Source organism: Canis aureus, chromosome 7 (genome assembly GCF_053574225.1).
Source record: "Canis aureus isolate CA01 chromosome 7, VMU_Caureus_v.1.0, whole genome shotgun sequence".
Lineage (NCBI taxonomy): Eukaryota > Metazoa > Chordata > Mammalia > Carnivora > Canidae > Canis > Canis aureus.
This window is the reverse complement of record NC_135617.1, coordinates 37,503,919-37,528,800: the sequence shown is the minus strand read 5'-3', so window position 1 is coordinate 37,528,800 and position 24,882 is coordinate 37,503,919. Positions and strand designations below refer to the sequence as shown.

General features: G+C 36.2%; 1 protein-coding gene across 3 annotated transcripts in view; it reads left to right on the top strand.

Annotated features, from left to right (window-relative positions):
- KCNQ5 (potassium voltage-gated channel subfamily Q member 5) overlaps positions 1-24,882 on the top strand; it is a 499,459-nt gene that overhangs the window by 187,870 nt on the left and 286,707 nt on the right. The window lies entirely within an intron of this gene.

Below are 24,882 nucleotides of genomic sequence, written 5' to 3'. Positions count from 1 at the left end.
TTGTTCATTCAATGAATTTTTTTTACCGAGTGCAATAATAATATAAGCACAATATGCACTTTTTTAGTACATTATGTGTTCAAGGTTCTAATATATGCACTTTATGCTCTAACTTACACAAAACATGCAATAACTCATTGAGGTAGCTGTTATTATTATTACCATTTAAAAGGTGAGGAAATTATTGTTTGGAGAGTTCAAGTTACTTGTCCCAATGTAATCCTAGATAAGTGTCTCCTACTTCTGAGTTTCTAAATTTAACACCTGTGCTAACGCTATGCAAAATGTCAGGGAATGTAACATATTTATGAATATTGAAGAACTCTAAACCTCATTGGAGAAAAGATACATGGGAATAGTTGCATAAAAAGGATCAGTGTATTTCCATTGAGCCACATACACACACATGCAAAATACCAAATATAAAAGGCAGAAATAAACAGCTTGCCTCTCAGTTTGTAATACTGTATTTCCGCACTCTGCAGTCTCTTTTTGCCAGTCTAAAACCTTCATATCATCAATCCTGATAAAGTTAATTTGAGAAATCATTATAAATGTGTGTTGCTACCCATAATATTTGGAGAATACACTACAGGTTGAATTAATGGGCTGAAGAGAAACTTGGTAATATATCTCATGGACACCAACTTTTTTGATAGCTCTTGCAGTTTCTTCAAACAACTCTCCAAATAAGGTATCACTATCCAATACCTCAGTAACTCTCCTCTGCAAACACTAATCGATTAATTCCTTTGCTTTTTATGCTTCTTATGTGGTATCCTAGAAAATTCTAATCAAAGTAGTTTACAAAATAGACCTCTATATTCCTTGAAGAAATAAACAAAATATTACTTTGTAAAAGGAAATCAGTAAATGAAATTCAGTGATCATTCACACATATTCTCTGTCATCTTTGCTGTGATTAATATATGCACGCCATTATTTACTTATAACATTGTTCAAAAATATCACTTTCATTTTTCATGAATTATGTTTTTTATATATTTTGTATCATACCTGAAAGAAACACCAGCATTTTAAAAGTAATTCCAAAAAAAAGACAAGAAAGAAAAATTTACAGACCAAATATTTGTGAGGACTTAACTTTGTATTGTGATTCATATATAATATATATGAATCATATGCATATATGTATATATGTGTGTGTATGTATATATATATATATATATGAATGGTATTCTCTTTGTAAATATTCTTATATATTATATTTCCTGGAAGCCTGTTAACATATAGAATTTAAGGGAAATTTGCATATTTTACTTCTCACATAGCATTGCTAAATTTGTTTTAGCTCACTTTTTATATAGGCTTGATTCCAAGTATTTAAAAGTAATTTTTCCTGGGTTAATTTTAATTATTTTCTAGCCTTCCAAATGCAGTAGGATTTAGGTATTTTCCAGGATAGCGTATTTGACTGATAGTCCATACAGTGCCTTTGTGCAAATCAGAAAATGACACTCTTTTCTCCAGATACTTTTTTCCCATTTCTTTAGAAATTGTTGTAATATATTAGTTTATTTTTAAATTTTCTTTACTGAGATTCTATATAATTTTCTTCTCTACATGTACATTTTGTTTTGTCAATTTAAGCTTATTATATAATAGCCTCTTTAAAATCATTGTCTTATAATTCCAACATTTAAGGGTCATCTTGGGGTTGCCATCTGTTGGTTGTTTTTCCCTTGAAAATGGGCCATGGTTTCCTTACTTTCTGTCAAATAATTTGGAATTATATCCTGAACATTGTGAATGTTATGTTGTAGAGACTCTAGATTCTATTATATTACTCAAAAAGGCACTGATGTGTTTGTTTTAACAGGCAGTTGTCTTAGACTCAAACTGTCAACCATCTCACCTGCAGTAGTTGGCAGCTTAGATCACCATTCAGATTGCTTTGAAGGTGTCCTGCACAGGAGTGTGCTTCAGGGACTTGGGTAGAATTTTCAGGGACTTTGGATCTCCGCTTCCTAGACCCTCTCCTTTCTGAAATTTACCCCTCACCTCCTTGTGGCTCCTTTCTTTGGTAGCCCCAGCTAAAGTCAGGGAAAACTGGAAAAATCTGAAACTCAACTTCTGTTAGTTGATTCCTGCAAATGTTTACTCCCCTTCCGAGTTTTCCTACTTTTGTTCACTCTCCAGAGTCTTCTTGTATTTTGACTGAAATTTGTAGTACTTTGCAAGAGGTTTGGTTAGGAGCTTGTTTTCCACACCAGAAATGGAAACTCCTGTATTGATTTTATAGAACAAAACATTTTACTATCATTTGCCAAAACCACACTGTAATACATATAAATTTATGAAGCCTGTGATTTTAATGGCTCCCTTGAGGGTTAGGCAATTTACAATTCTCTGTGTGTATGCAGCAGCCCTGGTAGTGTATACATATTATGCAGATTTTGTTGCAAACACACAGTTACTTTGATACAGTCATCATTAAACCTGTAGGTGATAATTTTTCTTAAAATGTAAAGCCATGTTTTACTTTTGCCCCTTGTCCTCACCTTCACTGAAACAGTCACCTAAAACATCCAGATTGTTGAGATTTAATCCTCTCAAGTATCTAGAGAGAATTTTTCCATTACTTTTTGGGTAATCTATTGTTAATACAGGATTGCCAAGAAAAATCTTACTAAAATCTAGCCAACCACCTGTCACTGCCATAACTTGCAAGTTAGATTCCATACCTCTTCGTGTTCCCTCTTTCCAGTCATACTGGATATTGTTCACTGGTTGCTTTTTATAAAACTATCATAATTCAGGATCCCTGGGTGGCGCAGCGGTTTGGCGCCTGCCTTTGGCCCAGGGCGCAATCCTGGAGACCCGGGATCGAATCCCACGTCGGGCTCCCGGTGCATGGAGCCTGCTTCTCCCTCTATGTCTCTGCCTCTCTCTCTCTCTCTGTGACTATCATAAATAAATAAAATTTTTTTAAAAAAGCCTGTTTAAAAATAAACTATCATAATTCTCTCTAGTTTTGTAAAAATGCTGTTTTTTATTGTAAACCAGGCCAGTATTTATTACTTAAATTGAGTAAGAACTTCTTTCTACCTTGAAAAGAAGTTCTTAAACTGAAGTTATATATTATTTTTTTAAAAGATTTTATTTATTTATTCATGAAAGAGAGAGAGAGAGAGAGGCAGAGACATAGAGGGAGAAGCAAGCTCCATACAGGGAGCCTGATGTGGAACTCGATCCCAGGTCTCCAGGATCACACCCTGAGCTGAAGGCAGTCACTAAACTGCTGAGCATCCCTGAACTCATCTATTCTTTCAACTTTCTCTTCTACTAGGTTATGAATATATACCGCCATCCATATTCTGTCATGGATAGGCTAAGTCAGGCACTCCTTATCCAGACCTTTGTTACAAAATGTTTAGGATATTGGAAGAAATACTTCTAGACTTCTACGTTCTTTCTTCTTTTTATTCCTCCCAGAACTGTAATTGTTAGAGACTGTAGTCCCATATTTCTTACATGCTGTGTTTATTCACCATAAACCCTTAGCTCTTTCCCTGCCAATATTACACCTGATTATTCCTTAGGAACCATATGCTGCTTCTTTCATTTAAAAACATAATGGCTATTAAACATTGAATCCCAGTACTTATTTCTTAAAAGATGTAGAACTCATATGTCTACTGGTATCAATAACAGATTCACTCTATAAATTACCGCAATTATTTTGAAACCTTTAAGGAATATTGAATTCAAGTTAAATATAGTATCAAACAACTGTAGAAAAAAATGATGAAGTGAAATAACTTTTAGAAAGTTGGTTTGGGACCTCAAGGGGTCTCTAATTGCTATATTCATATTGGCTTTTGAATAATGTACATAAAATACAAAAATAATTTCAATCAAAACTACCTAAAGAACAGAATAAGTAAGAACTTATAAGATCCCATTAAGTAGAGATTCCCACAAATCATAAAACATTAGAGATCAGACCAAAAAATCTCCTTGTGAGAGAGGGTCAACTCCAAGAAATAACTTTTGGAAAATAACAGGATAAGGAAATAAGCATACCAATACATTGACATCATTTGTTAAAATGATTTCTGGAAAGAATGAAACACCTTTCTCTCTCATTAAGTCCAGTGTCAAGCCTCCAATGTCTGTTCCACTTTGGCTCTGTCTTTAAGGAATAACTGGAAAGTATTTACCTGTATGGCTAGATAGCAGTAGCAATGATAACAAGAAGAATTGATGACTGTGATTCATTGAGTGAGTACCATGTGCATACAACCAATTATGTAGACAATCTGTAAAGCAGTGACCATAATCCCCATTTTTCGAGGAGGAACCTGACAGTCAAAGACATTATGTAGTTTATTCAGGTCACACTGAGGGAAACGGCAAAAAGGGGACTATAACCTACATCTATCTAACTCTGAAGCCTGAACTTGTGACCACTACATGACACGGGGAAAGAGCTAATAAGAACACACCTTGTAAGCTCTCTCTGGAAAGGTTGCAATCATAGATGTGAAAATGCTTTGAAAGCCAAAGAGTGCTATAGAGATGCAAGGCATTGTTCCTTCTTGTTTGCTCATTTTTCTTTGTTTTTACCCTTTTCTCTCATCACTTTTGGTAAATAGATGAGTCATCTTGAAAATGTGTGCTTCTCTTCAGTTTATTCATCTCTAAATCTATTCCATAATAAAACATACTCTTCAAAAACTGAAGACAGTGTAAAAATAATGGAATTCAGATAGAATAAACTGCCATAACTCAAACTATACATTACTGTATATTTTCTATTAATCTAATTTTTGTAACAACTAGCTATAATACAAGAAATACAGGAATCAAACAAATAAACTTTACTCAAACCTTCCCTTTAAAGTATTGTATAAAAGCAAAATTATAATGGCATAACTGAAAGTCCTACATCAAAATCCTGCAAAGTACACAACTTAAAAAGAAAATAAAACACATTGTAAAGCAATCGGTTCTATAGCAATAACATCCCTAACCTTTCCCTAAATTACATGAAGGTTGTGACATTTCATGGCCACTGGCACAGCTAAATATAAACAGATTATTCTGTGCCTGCTCCCTGTGCTTTTGCTGACTGACACAACAATTAAGGAAACAAGTTTCCTTTGTAAATTACAGCTCCTTGCAGCTTTGAGTAAGCAGAGTGTACATTAGAAATATTTTTAGCTTGACATGAAACTTTTCAAAGGATCCTAATTAAGCATTTAAGCCCAAGAAACTATAATTGCAACTGCCAAAATAACTGGGAAATCATACCTTTGGTGGGATCAATCTTAAACTAAAACTATTGTTTGGAAAACCTCATGAAAAGGCTTTATTATTCCTCAACATTGTCTACTTCTAATACTGCCCACTTTATGAGACATTCAGGTGCATTTTTTATATGCAGAGGATACATACAGTAAATGTGTAAGCATGTACAAGTGAAAAAAATACTATAAAAATCAGCCTTTTGTGACTAAAATAGAAGGTTCCCAAGTCTTGTCCTACTGAACTCTAAAGCAGAGTATCACATGCCCATGGGTCAACTGTGGATTCTGGCTATTGAAGTTCACCCATCAGAATCACCAGAAGAAGTCTTATTAGAACATCATCTCACTTATAATTTGATCCAAAAGTGATTTAATCTTTGTAAATGTGCAGCATTTACCAAAGAATAGGTGTGGAGTTTTATGAGAAGTATTTCTATACAGCTCATATTTCAACTATTGTTATATGAAGGTAATATGCTTTTTTTATTGTTTAAATGCTAAGAACTTTCAGATTAAAATATCAGTTGCTTTTAATGAGGATTTTTCAGGGATATTAGCATATATATGAATTTAAAATAATTTCATCTATCTCCTATTGTCATAATAGGCCATGTTTTGGTCACATGCATTTACCTAGATAAATCTTCTGTGGATATTTTTAGAAGATTTTAATCCTTGCAATTTGAAATAAATAATCTATGAAAATGATGTTATTTATTTAATTATTGCCTTTATATGCATCTATTTAAATTATTAATTATTATGATGATTCATTTTAGTCCCAAACCAAGAATTTTGGCAGCACAGTGAGTGGCACAAAATGGGCTGTCAGTAAAACTTTAGTAACAGCTGACATTTGTGAAAAACTTACTGTGAGCATCAAACAATTCATGCATTTACTCACTGAATCTCCCAACAACACTAATGTGATACCCATTTACTCAGATGTGGAGACTAAGAAAGAAGTTAGGTAACCACATTCAAGGTGATGCAATACAAAGCATCATAGCTGGATTTGAACACAGCAGTATGACTCAGAGTCCTTCTCTTAATATGAATATTATGTTGATAGGCAAATCCTTATTAAATTGACCATATGAATAAATGAATGATACTCCAACTTAGAGGAAGACATCAAGCTATAATAGAATATGATAGTAAAGTAATGAAGATTGTTTTCAAACAAATACATCACATTGGTTTCATGTGTAGATAGTTTCAGAGTATGCCTCTTGAGACATTCTCACATTATTATACTAATGGTACCACCATTTCTCAAAACACTTCTGGAGCTATCCTTCAGAATTGACTTTAAAGCCAATTTATAATAAGCAAATGTACACAACTTAACCTAATGGCTTTGTAGTCACCCCATTTTTTTAACCAAAGAGGATTATCCTGCATGATTATGCACATTCCTCTCTAGAGTTGGCTCTGAATGACACTTGGCTGTTAAAAGACTCAAATCCACCGTCAGAGGGTGAAAATGTGCCAAGTGTTAAAGTGTTCAAAGAGATCTGTCACAGTTTTTTTAATCAGTTCCAAAATTGTTTTGAGTTATAAAGCCATTGCTATAAAGTCTACTAAGTTGGAAGCTCAGGTGGGGATCCTATTCGTTTAGATTAAATGAATTATTCAAAAGACCCAAAACTAGCTCAGTTCCTTTAAAATCCAAGTGTGAAAACCTCAGCCTTGCTCTCTGTTCCATTCTAGAAAATAAGGGATGGAGTAGAGAATAGAGAGGATTATCTACTGATAAGGTAGTAAGATTGAGGTCCCTGGGAAAAATTCCTTGCCATCCACCTGAGTCTTTTAATTATGATGGTGATAATAGATGGTGATGGTAGTCAACAATGACTTACTAACAGTAGAAGAGGAAAGGATTTTTAGTAACAGTTTTAGAGACTCTGTTTTTTGAACCCCTATTCATGTCCTTCCCCTAGCCTCTATTTCCTCTCCTAATGCGATTTCACTCTCTAATCTTTTCTTCCTCCTCCTCCCCCCCGGCTTTTCAATTCCTGTCTTATGCTGGATGTCAGGAAAGCACTAGCTAGTGGTAGTTTGCTCTGTGACCAGTAGCTAATAATTGCATTATGCAAAGAAACTTTTAAAGAAAGAAAAAGCAGTCTAACTCTACCACAAAAGAGTGCCTCTATTCTCTGCACCCATTTCTCCTCACTAGAGGGTGAGGAGACATGCAAACCATCTCAACCTCAAAAAGAATGTCAGCCCCTTCTGTAAAGAGAAAAAGCCAAATAGCTTAGAAATTTGAATTAACTTGTTTGTATAACCAGAATAAAATAACACAAGCGGTAAATCCCTAAAGAGAAACTTGAGTTTCTGGTGGTGTATTTCTATCTCATAAAGCTAGGACTGACAACCCCCAATGAAAACCATCTAGTTTCAGAGGAAATATCTGAAACTAGTCTAGCCCATGTCCCAGAAGAGGCAAGGATAACTAGAGCTGTGATATTTGCTGGGCAGTTGAAGGGCCAGTAGTGGCCTCCTCGTGTGATATCTTTATGAAAACTTTACAGATAGCCTTTAGTATTGCTAAGGCTTACTGTTCACAAGAGTATAATATTAATATCACAAGATATTAATAGTGGTCAAGGCTGATTCACTAATAACAACTGTACTCAGCAAAATTAAAATTAAAGTTTTCTTGTTGGATTTGGAATGAAGATAGGGGTATTCTGACCTGGTTTTATAACTCAATAACTCTTTACTCATCCCCAAAATTCTGTCTAACACAAAAGGAAAGTGGCTAGGAAGCAACTTTTGAAAACATCATTCCAGCCTTCTGATAGCTGATAGATGAGGTTAAACATATTTATCTAAATATGCTTCACTGTAAGACAGTCAACTCTGTATTGGTTGAAAGAAAAAAGAAGCATAAGGCAATTTAACTAGTCAGATCCAACAGAATTTGACATTTGAATTATTAAATCTAAGTGTTCCCAAGCAATCATTAAATATTCAAGTAAATGGAGGAGAACCAAAGCAATGTACCAGTATCAGTGCTGTTAAAATACATAAGAAGATGAAGCAGATACTTCTGAATTCTCCAGAGGCACTGGTTTTAAGCAGGTCTATGAGAATTATAGGTAAGTCATGAGCTGCTACTATAAGGCTCCATATTGGCATGTGAAAAATCAATAGTGTGGCAGGGACTATCCCTAAATGCCCAACCAAACATATTCTGAGGGAAGGGGATAAGAGAGGACTGAAAGATTCCAACAATTTAAAACAAAAATAGTGTGGTCATGTTTCTTTTTACTTGACCCTTCATGATTATAGAGAGAGGAGTCTTCTTCAAGAGTGTTGCATCAAGAGTGGGAGAGTCCATGAACCATTGACCCTATCCTTTCTTCACGCCCTAGTCCTGAATGCTCTCCATCCCCACTCCATGGTAGAATAATTTCCAGTAATCCACAAATAGCCTTAGAATTTAGAATAAGCACTCAGAAGTAAATCTTAAATACTTGAATGTTTAAAAACATTTTTCTGCAAACATATTCCTTACCTAATATATGGGTCTACTGAGTATGTATCTTGAAGATACACATTTTTGCTGGTTTTCCTTGTAAACATAATCAATCTATGATATTTTTAAAGGCAAGAGATTTTGTGACATCAGGTTTTTGTTTTTTCAAGGAAGAAAGTACTTATTAAGAACAGTTCTGATTTCTAGTGAGGTTTATTATCATGTAAGAGATATAAAGCTCATTCAGTCTTGTTTCAACCATTCATAGAACAGAATTACTGTCCAGTCCAATGGAAGATTATTCAGTGTTGGCCTTTACTTTGGATCTAAAAGTTAACTTATTTGAGTTGATCAGCACAGCTGGCATGATCCACAATGATATTTATTTCAGAAGTGCTCCATATCTGCTTTCCATTGCAAAGAAGTTATCAATGAGAAAGCTGAAGGATGATAAGGTTGTTTAACTCAAGAAAAGTGCAGTTGCACTATGGGACATCCAGAAGGACCTAAAAAATCTGTGACTTCTGAGTTCTAGGCTGTGGACATTTAAAAACTACAATGTGATTAACCATGAGCCTTTAGTTTTCATCCATGTACACATATCACAGTACTTTTATCTTTCTCAATATGTGAATCTGGAATCAGAATCAAAGCCCAGTTTTGGTTTAATTCTTTCAATATGAGCCATTGAACAAATAAAATTAGGCTCTGGTGGTATGAAATAAGAAGGAAAGAACAGAGAGGGAGGAAGGGATAGAGAAAGGAAGGACAAAGAAGCAGAGCTGTGGCAACTTAACTCAGGCTGATGCAGCTCCATTCGATAGTATTTTTTGAGAGCCTACTATACACACAGCAGAAGCACTCTATCAATTTCATTATGACTCCTGGAAAACACGCCTCCTGTATGACTCTTACCCAACTCCCCTGTGAGAATAATAATCTTTCACACTATCTGGTTCCTGGAGATGCTGTGAAAATTGACAAGTGAATGTTTGTGAAGTACATGAAATCCTCAGATGGACGTGTTATATAAACATGGAAGAATGCTGTCTTTCCAGGCCACAGCCTGTGTCTAGAGCTTCTTTAACAAACTAGCTTTTCCTGATTGGATGCTATTTGCTTGGGGCTATGGTATTCTGAAATAACTGATGTACCTTATATTAATGTGTGGCCATGATTCATGGCACAGTTGAGGATAAGGTTATAAAGATCAAATTCTATTTTACATGGACTGAATGTCACCTAATCTCTCATTTCTTTTGAGTAGATTGCTTCAAGTCTTCCTGGTTCATTATACATACAAAGGAGAAAAAGAGAGGGAAAAAAAGAAAGGCAAAAAAAATCTTGCTTCTTAACTAACAAATATTCCTTGTGTTCAGGAAGATTCTTCAAAGATGTTTAAAATCCAGAACTAAGAAGTCAGTTCATATATAATCAAAACTAATTTCTTGTTGTTGTTCTTTAAGATAGTAGTTGGATTCTCTTTTTTTGAGGTATAATTATCATTTAATGTAATATTAGGTTCAGGTGTACAATGATTCAATAATCTATTACAATACTCAGTACTCACCACAATAAATGATCACCAACTGTCACCGAATGTTATTACCATCTTATTGACTGTATTCTTGATATGTGCTTTTTATCACTGTGGCTTACTTACTTTGTAACTGGAAGTATGTACCTCTTAGTCCGTTTATCTCTTTCATCCATCTCCCCATCCACCTCCCCTCTGATAACCACCAGTTTCTTCTCTGTATTTAAGAGTCCAATTTTTTGTTTTTCTCTTTTCTTTGTTCATTTGTTTCTTAAATTCCACAGATGAGTGAAATCACATGGTATTTGTCTTTCTCAGACTGATTTATTTCACTTAGCACCAATATCCTCTAGGCTCATCCATATTGTGGCAAATGGCAAGATTTCATTCTTTTTTACGTGTGACTAAGTAATATTCATATATATGTATATATATATAATTTGTGTGTTTATGTACACAAATCTTTATCCATTCATTTATTGGTGGATCCTTGAGTTACTTCCGTAATATTGTAAACAATGCTGCAATAAACTTAGAGGCACATGTGTCTTTTTGAATTGGTGCTTTTTTTCCTTTGGATAAATACCCAGTAGTAGAATAACTGGATCATATTTCCATTCTTAATGTTTTTGAGGACCTCCATATGGTTTTCCACCACGGCTGCACAAGTTTGCATTCTCATCAAACAGTGCACAAGGCTTCCCTTTCTGCCACATCCTTATGAACACGTGTTATTTGTCTTTTTTATTTTAGCCATTCTCACTTGTGTAAGGTGATATCTCATTATGTTTTAATTTACATTTCCTGATGATGAGTGATGTTGAGTAGATTTTCATGTGTCTGTTGGCCTTCTGTATGTCTTCTTTGGAAAAATATCTATTCAGGTCTTCTGACCATTTTTAATTGGATTATTGAGAGTTATTTGGTGTTAAGTTGTATGAAGTCTTTGTGTATTTTGGATACTAACCCTTTATTGGGTACATCATTTGCAAATATTTTCTCCCATTCAGTGGGTTGCCTTTGCTGATTTGTTGATGGGTTCCTTTGCCATGCAAAAACTTTTTATTTTAGTGTGGCTCCAATAGTTTAATTTTGCTTTCATTGTGCTTGCCTGAGGAGACATATCTAGGAAAGTGTTTCTACAGCAATGTCGAAGAAATTACTACCTATATTTCTTTCTAGGACTTCTATGATTTCAGGTATCATATTTAGGTCTTTAATCCATTTTGAGTTTATTTTCACATATGGTGTAAGAAAGTGGTCCAGTTTCATTCTTTTGCATGTAATAGTCCAGTTTTCCCAGCCATTTGTTGAAGAGACTGTCTTTTCCTCATTGGATATTCTCGTCTTCTCAAAGTGAATATTTTTAAAGTCCTATTGAATTCCAAAACAATTTAAATTATCGCATTAAAATGATGTATTATCACACTAAGGATCATATTGCTACCACCTTTTCAAGTAGTTCAAACATTAGAAAGCAATTCATATGCAAGGTTTTTTTGTAGACTTGCTGAACATTTTGCAATTTATTTTCTAAGTTGCCGAAAATCTCTACTACATAAAGTTGTCAACATACATCTGAAATTATTAGTTCAATGACACTTTTTGAAAAATACAATTTTGTGCCTCTTGTAATGTGTGTCGACAGTTAGCAGCATTAATTAGCACTCAGCAGTCAGGAACTGAGCTCATTTCCAGCTGTTAATCTGGGACCAACTCAACAAAGACTCCTGTGATCTAAACAAGTCTGGCTACTGGTCCTTCAGTTCATAATATGTCATGCTTTGGGGGAAAGCTTTATTCCCATTTAGTTTTTTATTACCTATACCTTTATTGTCACTGCTTGCAATTTATTGAAAAAGTTATTTTTTGAAGAAATTAACACATATATGGCAAAATACAAAATCAGGTTGTTTAGATTTTTGTTAAATATTCAATCAAATTGAAGCTAACTTTTCTCTACCCACTACAGTTGTTTGCATAAAATCTAAATTATTCTGGGGAATCCCTGGGTGGCTCAGCTGTTTAGTGCCTGCCTTTGGCCCAGGGTGTAATCCTGGAGTCCTGGGATCAAGTCCCACATCAGGCTCCCTGCATAGAGCCTGCTTCTCCCTCTGCCTGTGTCTTTGCCTCTCTCTCTCTCTGTGTGTGTGTGTGTGTGTGTGTGTGTGTGTCTCATGAATAAATAAATAAAATCTTTTTAAAAATCTAAATTATTCTGAAAACACTGTAAGGGAAAATTAATACTTTAAAAAATGATCTATATACAAGTTGATAAAGTTAAGAATAGTTATGATTAGATTTGTGAGATTATATTTTGAAGAGCTAATTTTCCTGGAAATAATTGAGATGCCTTTTCCAAAATATGGTTTATATCACATGTAGATCAATATAGATAGATTTTACCATATTAATCTAGATAGATAGATAGATAGATAGATAGATAGATAGATAGATAGATGACCAACTATAAATATAGATAGAGATGGGGATATTTCACTATCTATATAAATACGCATGTACATAGCCTTAGTGTATAATAAACTATCTTTTTCATTTCTCATTTTTCTTCCAGAAAAAAATAATTATTAAACAAGTTCCTCTATGGCATATCTAATAATATATAGAATGAACTCTGTAACAATATTAAAGAAAACACAAACAGTAATTTAAGCTTAGGTAGAACATATTCTTGTATTTATAGGAACATTAATCTACCTAGCTCAGCAGTGTGTTGGAAGTGGTTTACACCAGCTTATGAAGGCTGAATTTTACATTTTCAGGAATTTTGTGAGCCAGTTGCTAAATATACATTATTAGAATTTTTTAAAGATTCATTTGAGAGAGACAGTGTACGTGTGAGCGAGCAGGGGGAAGGACAGAGGGAAAGAATCTCAAGCAGACTCCCCACTGAGTGTAGAGCCCACTGAGGGGCTCAGTCTCAAGACCCTGTGATCATGACCTGAGCTGAAATCAAGAGCTAGTTACTTAACTGAGTGAGCCACCCAGGCACCCCACCTCATTAAATTTTTGATTATATAAATTTATAAATAATAAAAGTACACTTAAAGCAAAATAAACACTCAAAACTCATCAATCCCTCATTTTTTAATCTATGCTTTTGAAGTCATTTACTGTATCTGAATGAAGAAATATTGTATAATAATGAGCTACTGGACATCTCTTCCCAACTTCACATTCAGTGTTATCACATCGGTAGCTTGATATTGGCCATGTTGGGAGAATTTACACCTCAGGAATCAGCAAATCCTATAGATGAGAGGGGTTTTTTCACTATAGAGTTGGCTGTTAAAACATTTATTGACATACTACTGACCTATCCTAATTAAATTATTGCATCTAAATATCTAAATCTACTGATTCTTTATGCCAATGTATCCTTCTTCACATGGGCTTTTATGAAAATGAGGAAAGGATAATATTATATATTACAGTCTGTAAAAAGTGCTTTGATATTTTATGATTCTAAGCCCTTTTTCTAAATTTGAAAATTATGGGTGATCTTAGACAACGTTGAAAAATTTACTTCAAGTGTAGATTGGCAAATGATCTTTGCACATGTCTGTAGCACAGCCCTGGCTTAACGCGCAGCCAAGTTTTACAGCTTGACCTTGCATCCAGTAGCAGGAATGAAGTTCAGTTAACATTCTCTGAAAAGAGCAACGTTAGGCAAAGGTAAGGGTTCTCAGTCTAAATGTGGCTTATGAAAATAATTCATAGTAGTACCCTTCCCAACAATGGCCCAAGAGCTGACAATTCAGCTTCCATTCATTTTTATTTTATAGTATATTATCATTATCATATTTCTTATAAATGTTTATAGGAATGGGTAATTGCAATATTAATATATATATTGAAACCTTAAAGTGAAATTTTATTACTTACTGTACAGTTTCTGGATGGAGTCGATTTGTCTGTTTGTGTAAACCATTTCTAAGAGGAATTGTAGCAGATAAGATCATTCCAGTGCCCACTTTGTAGTGAAGTGTCTGTGCAGCGAGGTTACAATGACCTAATAAATGCAAATACAATGAAAATACTTTTAAAAAATCTGCATGCAGCATTACATTCAGAGTTGAAATTTGATTCTTAAGTGAGTCCTCCTCCTAAAATATAATATAGATCTTTACAACTTGTTGGGAAAACATGCTTGTCCCAATTAGTAAAGTTAGAAGAAGTAGGGGCAAAAGGTATATGAATGTCAATAAGTCATCTCTATACAATCTGTCTGCATTTAAATTTCAAATTAACTAATGTTACATACACAACACTTATAATCACACTTTACTGAGACAATACTAAATATGGGAGGATCAGAGTGTTATCCATGGTGGCAAAATTGTTAGGAGATTATATAGCTTTAATTGATGAAAATTCTTTTTCACTTTATTTATTTATCTTAAAAAATCCAATATTATTCTAAAACTTTGTCATAGTTTTTTAAGAAATCCCCCCCCCCCAAAAAAAAAGGGATACCTGGGTGGCTCAGTGGTTGAGTGTCTGCCTTTGGCTCAGGTCATGATCCCGGGGTCCTGGGATCGAGTACAGCAGCAGGCTTACTGTGCGGAGCTGCCTATATCTCTGCCTCTCTCTGTGTCTTTCATGAATAAATAAATAAAATAAAACAAAAAAGAAATCCAAAAAAAGTTTATCAATCCAAACAGATATCAAGATCTATAGATACACACACACTTGCATACACATACAATACCATGTTACATGGGTGATCAGGGAAAGTATATTAATTTTATCATGCCAGATGAGAAGTGTCATTTATGGATTCACAATTTCCCTATTGTAATTACATGGCCTTGTCGAAGAAAAGACATAATTATCATTTTCAGTGTCCCTGGCCTCTCTGAGCAAATGGCTCTTGATATTGACATTTTGTACCATGGATAATGATACTCTTCCTTCATTCAGAGGAACAAGAAGTGCTATATAAGCACTCACTCATCAATGGCCATTGTTTTATCATCAATTATCACACATTAGAAATGAAACAGCACCAAGCCTCACCCAGTGCAAATTATTATGTTCTCACTAAGCTTCACCAATGTTAAACATTCAAATTAAGTGCGTGCTTTCGATAGGAAGATAAGAAACTATACTGTGATAGACCAAAATATTTTTTATCAGGTCTAGCATTTTAAATAAGATAAATTAAAACTATTTGAAATTTAAAAGTTTATCCTTAAGTAACATGAACATGCTGATAAAAATTAACTAGAAACTAGAAAAATGCTCATCAAATCTTAAAGTAAATTCATTTTTTTTTTTTTTTTACTTAAATGGAGAGTTTGGGGGGGGTTAGAGCAAAACGATTTAATTATTATTTTTTTTAATTGAAGTTCAATTTGCCAACATATAGTATAACACCCAGTGCTCATCCCATCAAGTGCCCTCCTCAGTGCCTGTCACCCAGTTACCCCATCCCTCCGCCCATCTTTTTAAAAAGCAATTATTAGGGATGCCTGGGTGGCTCAGCAGTTTTGCATCTGCCTTTTGGCTCAGGGCATGATCCCAGAGTCCTGGAGTCCCAGGGATTGAGTCTCACATAGGGCTTCCTGCAGGGAGCCTGCTTCTCCCTCTGCCTGTATCTCTGCCTCTTTCTCTCTCTGTTTCTCATGAATAAATAAATAATTTTTTTAAAAAAAGCAATTGTTAAAACAACTAGCCATTCAAATGAAGAAAGGCAAACTTTATTTCTGATTATGTGAGTATGCACACATATACATACAAAACAATAATTTCAGCAAAAGGTCTTAATTTTGTATACCACTGCCCATTATATTGGTAGACAGGCTAGAATACAAATATTTCATTCAGTTTGGTTAAGTATTTTCAGTTATTCTGACAAGACACCAAGGAATGATACTCATATGACTTAATGCAGTTTGGAAGACACTCTGGTAAAATTTTAGCTGTTACACTGGGGGAAAAAAGTACTGTTACGGAAACCAAAGTCTTGGAAGTAAGTGGTTTATGAGTCAGGAATATATTAGGCCATAGAATTAATGAGTGCTGTCAACTGAGATATAAAATTCACCAGGAAAATTTCACCCTCTGCTATGGGTGAGATTTTATTTTTTTTTTGGGGGGGGTGAGATTTTAAATTAAATATAGCTAAAGGTCTGTCTCCTGATAATCTTAAACTAAAACTGTTGGTTTGAATTTGTCAGTATATCTGAGTTTATCTGGAGATTTAATTAACCAAGAAGTTGAATATGGGATCCTGTATAAAATCATTGTAAATCATATTCATATCTCTCTTAAAAATACATTAAATGAGAGGTTTTATTCCATTTGAATTGAGGAAAGCATACACTCTTACTATTTAAATTTTGAATGAACATTTATAAATATGTTTATTAGACACAGCTACATACAAATAGTGTTTCTATTTTGGCTACGTTCTGTTAGAAATTAAATCATTTCTGTCATTGACCGTTTTCCTCAACTTCTTCAAGCATTCTAAAAAGAAGTCTTCTGAGATGTCAATACACATGAAACTGGTTTAAATCAGCCTGACTGACATGTATTTACTTGCTGAATATTTTTATTACAATAATACTTGTAGTTGATAGTGACATCATTTGGAGCAAGTTTCTTCTCTTAAAAGGTTCAAAGATTCCCTATGTGAATTTTAATCTCTTAGATAACAGTTTTTACATAGTTGGAAAATGTATGATTTAATAAGAATTTGATAATAGAAGTAGGCCAATTGTAATCTTACCAAATCCTAGATAACAATATATATAATGTATATGTTTGTATGTATAATATATACACACACAAAAGTGAACAATGAGGGATACCTGGGTGGCTCAGTGGTTGGGCGCCTGCCTTTGGCCCAGGGCGTGATCCTGGAGACCCGGATTGAGTCCGACGTCAGGCTCTCTGCATGGAGCCTGCTTCTCCTTCTGCCTGTGTCTCTGCCCCTCTCTCTCTGTGACTCTCATGAATAAATAAATAAAATCTTTTTTTAAAAAAAAGTGAACAATGAAAATAAAATGCCAACAAAAGTGAAACTGCAACAAAGAAAAAGTAATAATGTTGGAAGTGAAATTCAAATCAAATGTAAATAGAGTTATGGAAATAATAGCTGACTAAGAATGCTGGCACTGCCCCTATTCAACAGACAGTAGATAATCTGCCAAAGGAATTTCGTGAAGGCAAACCTATTGGTATACCTGAGGAACGTGGTGACAATAACAAGGTTGAAGATGTCCCAGATAAGGTGACGCCAGGAAAAAAAAAATCACATTAAGGAAATTCTCAGATATATAAAAGTGCAAAGGACAAAATATTGGAAGCTAATCCAAACCTAGAAAGGAGTATGACAATTTTCCAAGCCATAGAAAAGATGTTTTCCTATATCGTAAGTGTTGCACTCTTCACTGGGTAGCCAGGCTGTGCGGCTACAGTTAAAAGGCAGGTAAGTGCCACCCAGCAGAAAGACCAGTGCATGATTCAAGGTCGCTGAGAACAAACAACAGACACACAGGCGAAAGTGATGTGACATTTCTTGCAGCAACAGAAGAGAGAAAGTGCCCAAGATCCAGCCCCTTCCAACACAGCAGTCCTCCGTAGACAGCAGAACCACTCCACAGCCAACTGGGGCAATGTAGCTGCACACTTCGTGCTGGAGTAGAAGGACCATGACCCCTCCCCGTGGGTCTGAAATACAGAAAGCTGGGTGTGTGCTTGAGGGTCATTGATACACATGCTTAGAAAAGAACTAAAGAGTCTACATCGAGCCCAGAACAAAGATACTCCCTCTAAAGATGAGCCAGTACAAACTTATCTCCGCATAAAAAAAATGTTTAGGGCCCAAAGCCACCCTTTTTTAAAATGACTTTTTTAGCTTTGTTGAGTAGATCTTAAGCATTCTCACCACATACATGCATAAAAAGCTACCCATGTTAACTATATGAGGTGAAAGGTCACTCCTGAGACCATGCGTGGGGGAAGAAGCTATACATGGCTGCCTTACCCAATGGTAAATTGCGTGACAAGAAGAAAGAAAATGCTATTCGAACTATAAATGTTTTTTTTTTTTTTAACAAAGAAGTAAAGCACTTTAATCCACAGCGTTTCTAAGGTTTCAGTTACAGTATAGTAACAAAAAAAGTATTTGACCCTCTTCATTTTCCTATAACTTTATAACTGACAGGAGACTTTAATATTTTGACAAAGAATTTTAAAGTAAATTTTAAGTTTTGCATTGATTATTAAGATCACTTTACATGGTTTCTGTTTGCAGTCATTTTCATAGTCCCACACTACTATGAAAAGCAAAGACTGCCTGTATACTTCTAATGTTGACACATTCCACAGGAAAAACAGATTTAAGTACCAAGCAGATTTGCTAGATGAACCCTTTGCAGTTGTCTCCATATTGACCTTCATATTCTGCCTTTTGGATAAGCATAAAACTAAATGACTTGATGGGGCCTAGCACACTCACACTGTGTGACTCTGCTCTAAATGACTTAGAGTATAAATGAGCATTTGCCCAGTGAAATAATTTTGGTTATTGAATATTTACAAGTCAAAGGAGAAACAACTAGTGAACTTATTGACTCAAGACACTTGTGACCTGAAATAATGGAATTCTCTCAGTATGCATTATATTCTCCAATCTGTTTAATTATTTACTAGTAGCCCACTATGTATATAGGAGAGGATACAGAATTACATGGCATAGATCCCACTCTCAAAGAGTTCATAATTTAATTAGAGAATAAAAATATATTTATTAATTTTTCAATAAACATTTTAATGGCTACCACATGCCAGGCATCAGGCAGTCTCTTGGAATTAAATAAGAGCACAAAATGCACAAAGAACTCTGCCTCAGAGAACTTGCATTCTTATTCCACAGCAGTAAATAAGGAAAGTATAATTTAGTGAAAAATTATTTGGATCAAAAAGGAGAACAAATAGTAAGGGGTGGGAACATTGGAATAGTAGAATTTTAGCTGTATCACAACCACTAGAATTGTATATGGATTATACATCAGAATAAAATTTTTCAAAAACTTTCTCATGGCATTTAGCTTTAAAATCTTTTTTTTTTTTTTTGCTCTGAAAAATTTGTAAATATAGAGAAAAAGTTTTCAGATACTGATCTATGCTTTAAAATTGTTTCTGGGTTTCTACTAAAATATGCACATGGCAGCATTGCAAGGGAAACAGCCATCATGAAGTTCTTTGTGCTTATTAAATGCATGAAAGCCATTGAACAAAGTAATTTCTATTCATTAAGTTCTTTCCCTTCATATTATGCTGAGTGAAATAAGTCAATCGGAGAAAGACAATCATCACATGGTTTCACTAGTATGTGGAATATAAGAAATAGTGAAAGGGACTGTAAGAGAAAGGAAGGAAACTGATTGGGGGAAAAAATAAAGAGGAAGACAAACCACAAGAGACTCCTAACTCTGGGAAACAAATAAAGGGTTCCAGAAGGGGAGGAGGATGGGGAGATGGGGTGACTAGGTGACAGGCACTAGGTAGAGCACTTCATGGGATGAACACTGGATGTTATACTATATGTTGGCAAATTGAATTTAATTTTTTTTAAAAAGTTCTTCCCCTTCAAAGGCCATAATCTAAACTTAATGGCCTTAAGCCACCCTTTCTCAATTTGAACACTCAACTTCTTTCTCCAGATAAGTCCAAACTTTTGGTAAAACTAAGGGAATAGTATTCCTAGAGAGAACAAACATCGTTCATCCAAACTTAGTTATTTTCTTGTATTTACAGAATTTCTTGTCCTCTTTTTCTCCTTTCAGGGGAGGGAAAACATTGCAGACCCACATAATATGTATGTATGTGTATAGATATATATGCGGCATGCAGACTGAATCATTCATAATCATAAAGCCAAAAAATAGTCTTTTTTTGCCAAAAAAGAGCTAATCTCTAAGATTTCCCAGGTTCTAGAGATACAAAATATATTTAGTTATTGAATATACTTACAAAGGAGTAGTCCTAAAATGCACATTTACATTTTTCTTCTTTATTACTTTATTTTTTTTCTTCTTTATTACTTTAGTTCTCTTTTTATATCTGCCTTCAACAAAAACACCCCCCAAAATCCTAAATTCCTTGATGTGAAAGAAAAAAATGCTTATGGATTCTTTTCCATCTGCAAAATAAAACTCATTCTTTGGCTTATTCTTGGCTTGTTGGTCATTTCTATTATATATATCATAGATAATTCATTGGAAGAGATAGGTAAAGGGCCTAGTGTCATGCCTGGCACCTGGTAGGTACTTAGTAAGTGACTACTTCAGTAGCACATGATTTTTATTTGAATCAATCACTTGTTTTGGCCTCAAGTAACAGAGTCTGGACATACTTGACTGAATAATAGGATCTTATTTGATCACATAACAAGAAGTCTAGGGCACAAGATATATCCAAAATTAGTTCAATGGATGGAACTATGGTTCAGCTTCTTTGTGACTCTTGTCTTCACCTCCCGGTTACAAGATGGCTCTGCAAATCCAAGCAGCTTGTCCTCACAGAGCATCAATAGCAGGAAAGGAGACAAGGAATATGTCTCTTTTTTCCCTTTCTTAATCTCTTTCTCACTTTCTTCCTTTAATCCATGAAGAAAATTCTTTCCTGGAATGGTTTCTAGCATGCTTTCCTCCAACTTCTATCAGCCAGAGTTGGATAGTATATCCATGTCCCTATTGCAAAGGAGGTTAAGAAATCAAGTTCAACCTCTGTGGCAGGAGGTAGGTAGGTAGTTGAAAAGAAAGAAATGTGGGAAAATGGATATTGTTTGCAGCATTGGCATAAGCATTTTCCTCAACTATGAAAATGTATAATTCCATAAGGTTTTTGTATCACCCATTTGTTTTGATTTGAGTAATGCCCTTATTTATAACATTTTTCTTAATATCTATAGCTCTATGTCCATAGAAATTTATTTCAAAAATTCTTTTACATTTTTACAGTGAGACCAGATATTTCTGTTTCTATCACTTCATACCCATTTTTTTAGGAAAAAAGGGCTGTTTTGCTGACACATGTAAATTTTTACTGGGTTTGGACATTCTCTCATTGTACAACATGTCACATATAAATTTATATTTCTCAAGTCTTCTTAAGGTTGTAACCTTCAAAATGTGCTTTTTACATCATTGCTCTTCAACCTTCGTGTAAATATTTTCAGTTTATTACATTTCTTTCCTTTATATTTAATTTTTTTAAGATTTTATTTATTTATTCATGAAAGACCCAGAGAGAGAAAGAGAGAGAGAGAGAGAGAGAGAGGAAGAGACACAGGAAGAGGGAGAAGCAGGCTCCATGCAGGGAGCCCGACATGGGACTCGATCCCAGATCTCCAGGATCATGCCCTGGGCCAAAGGCAACGCTAAACCGCTGAGCCACCCAGGCTGCCCTATATTTAATTTTTCTAAATTTTTCTTTTAAACCTTCTGGCCTTGTGCCACATTTACTTGTCTTTCTTAAAATAGCTTTCTTATATATGACATCTCTCTATTATTGGGATCCCTCATTTAAAAAATATTTTTTAAGATTTTATTTATTTATTTGAGAGAGAAAGTGAGAGAGAGCACACACAAGCAGGGGCAGGGGGAGAGGGAGAAGCAGACTCCCCTGCTAAGCTGGGAGACTATGCAGAGCTGGATCCCAGGGCCCTGGGGATCATGACTTGAGCCAAAGGCAGAGACTCAACCAACTGAGCCACCCAGGCACCCCTAGTATCCCTCATTTTAAAGGGTACCGTATCTTGATTGTGTTGGTGGTAGCACAAATCTCTAAATGCAGTAAAATATCATAAAATTGTACATACACATTCAAACAAGCATAAAAACATGAGTAACGTCTGTAGTTTAATTGTATTGTACCAACTTCAGTTTCTTGACTTTGATAAAGTATTACAGTTATTTAAGATGATACCATTGGGAGAAGCTTGGTAAAGTGTATATAGGACCTCTCAATACTGTTTTTGCAATTTCTGTCAGTCTATACTTATTTCAAAAAAAACCTTCTAAGGTGTTCTCTAATTCCCATCTTTCTTTAAATTGTGCATGTTTATGCCACACAAACTTAATAGGTTTATATACTAAAAGAGTGTATAAACTCTCTCATTAAAAAATTCCAAGGCTCTTTCCTATGATAATAAAGTTTTATTATAATAGAGTCTATAATAATAATAAAGTTTTCCTTTTAACTGCATATGCCCTCCTATTACATAGTGCTGTAAGAAAAAATTCTCATCAATGGCATTTTAAAAATCTACGGATAGTGGGGGAGGAGCAAGATGGCGGAGGAGTAGGGTCTCCAAATCACCTGTCTCCACCAAACTACCTAGAAAACCTTCAAATTATCCTGAAAATCTATGAATTCGGCCTGAGATTCAAAGAGAGACCAGCTGGAATGCTACAGTGAGAAGAGTTCGCGCATCTATCAAGGTAGGAAGACGGGGAAAAAGAAATAAAGGAACAAAGGCCTCCAAGGGGGAGGGGCCCCGCGAGGAGCCGGGCTGAGGCCGGGGCGAGTGTCCCCAGGACAGGAGAGCCCCGTCCCGGAGACGCAGGAGCTGCACCGACCTTCCCGGGGGAAAGGGGCTCGCGGGGAGGTGGAGCAGGACCAGGAGGGCGAGGAGGCCCTCCGGCTCCCGGGGACAGTAACAGCAACTGCGCGCCCAGGAGAGTGCGCCGAGCTCCCTAAGGGCTGCAGCGCGCACGGCGGGACCCGGCGGGACCCGGAGCAGCTGAAGGGGCTCGGGCGGCGGCTCCGCGGAGGGGGCTGCGCGGCCCCAGGAGCAGCTCGGAGGGGCTCGGGCAGAGGAAGAGGCTCCGTGCGGAGGGGGCTGCGCGGTTCCAGGAGCAGCTCGGAGGGGCTCGGGCGGCAGCTCCGCGGAGGGGGTTGCGCGGCCTGGGAGCGCGAATCCACCAGCGCAGGCTCCGGAGCACAGGGCGCCGGGACACAGCCCAGGATCCCCCCTCCCCCCGGGACAGGCAGAGGCCGGGAGGGCCCAGGACAGCGAGGACGCTCCTGCCCCAGCTGAGCAGATCAGCGGCCCCGCCCCGGAGACTCCAGGCCCTGCAGACGGAGAGCTCTGGAGTTCCTGCCGGAGCTGAATCCAGGTTTCCAGAGCTGCCCCGCCACTGGGGCTGTTCCTCCTGCGGCCTCACGGGGTAAACAACCCCCACCGAGCCCTGCACCAGGCAGGGACACAGCAGCTCCAACTGCTAACACCTGAAAATCAGCACAACAGGCCCCTCCCCCAGAACACCAGCTAGACGGACAACTTCCAGGAGAAGCCAAGGGACTTAAAGAACACAGAATCAGAAGATACTCCCCGGTGGTTCTTTTTTTGTTTGTTTGTTTTTGTTTTTGTTTTTGTTTTGTTTTGCTTTTTGATTTGTTTCCTTCCCCCACCCCCTTTTTTTCTCCTTTCTTTTTCTTTCTCTTTTTCTTCCCTTTTTTCTTTTTTTTTTCTTTTTCTTCCCTTTTTTTTTTTTTCTCTTTCTCTTTTCTTTCCTTCTTTCTCTCCTCTCTTTTTCTCTTTCTCCCAATACAACTTGCTTTTGGCCACTCTGCACTGAGCAAAATGACTAGAAGGAAAACCTCACCTCAAAAGAAAGAATCAGAAACAGTCCTCTCTCCCACAGAGTTACAAAATCTGGATTACAATTCAATGTCAGAAAGCCAATTCAGAAGCACTATTATACAGCTACTGGTGGCTCTAGAAAAAAGTATAAAGGACTCAAGGGACTTCATGACTGCAGAATTTAGAGCTAATCAGGCAGAAATTAAAAACCAATTGAATGAGATGCAATCCAAACTAGAAGTCCTAACGACGAGGGTTAACGAGGTGGAAGAACGAGTGAGTGACCTAGAAGACAAGTTGACAGCAAAGAGGGAAACTGAGGAAAAAAGAGACAAACAATTAAAAGATCATGAAGATAGATTAAGGGAAATAAACGACAGCCTGAGGAAGAAAAACCTACGTTTAATTGGGGTTCCTGAGGGCGCCGAAAGGGACAGAGGGCCAGAATATGTATTTGAACAAATTCTAGCTGAAAACTTTCCTAATCTGGGAAGGGAAACAGGCATTCAGATCCAGGAAATAGAGAGATCCCCCCCTAAAATCAATAAAAACCGTTCAACACCTCGACATTTAATTGTGAAGCTTGCAAATTCCAAAGATAAGGAGAAGATCCTTAAAGCAGCAAGAGACAAGAAATCCCTGACTTTTATGGGGAGGAGTATTAGGGTAACAGCAGACCTCTCCACAGAGACCTGGCAGGCCAGAAAGGGCTGGCAGGATATATTCAAGGTCCTAAATGAAAAGAACATGCAACCAAGAATACTTTATCCAGCAAGGCTCTCATTCAAAATGGAAGGAGAGATAAAGAGCTTCCAAGACAGGCAGCAACTAAAAGAATATGTGACCTCCAAACCAGCTCTGCAAGAAATTTTAAGGGGGCCTCTTAAAATTCCCCTTTAAGAAGAAGTTCAGTGGAACAGTCCACAAAAACAAAGACTGAATAGATATCATGATGACACTA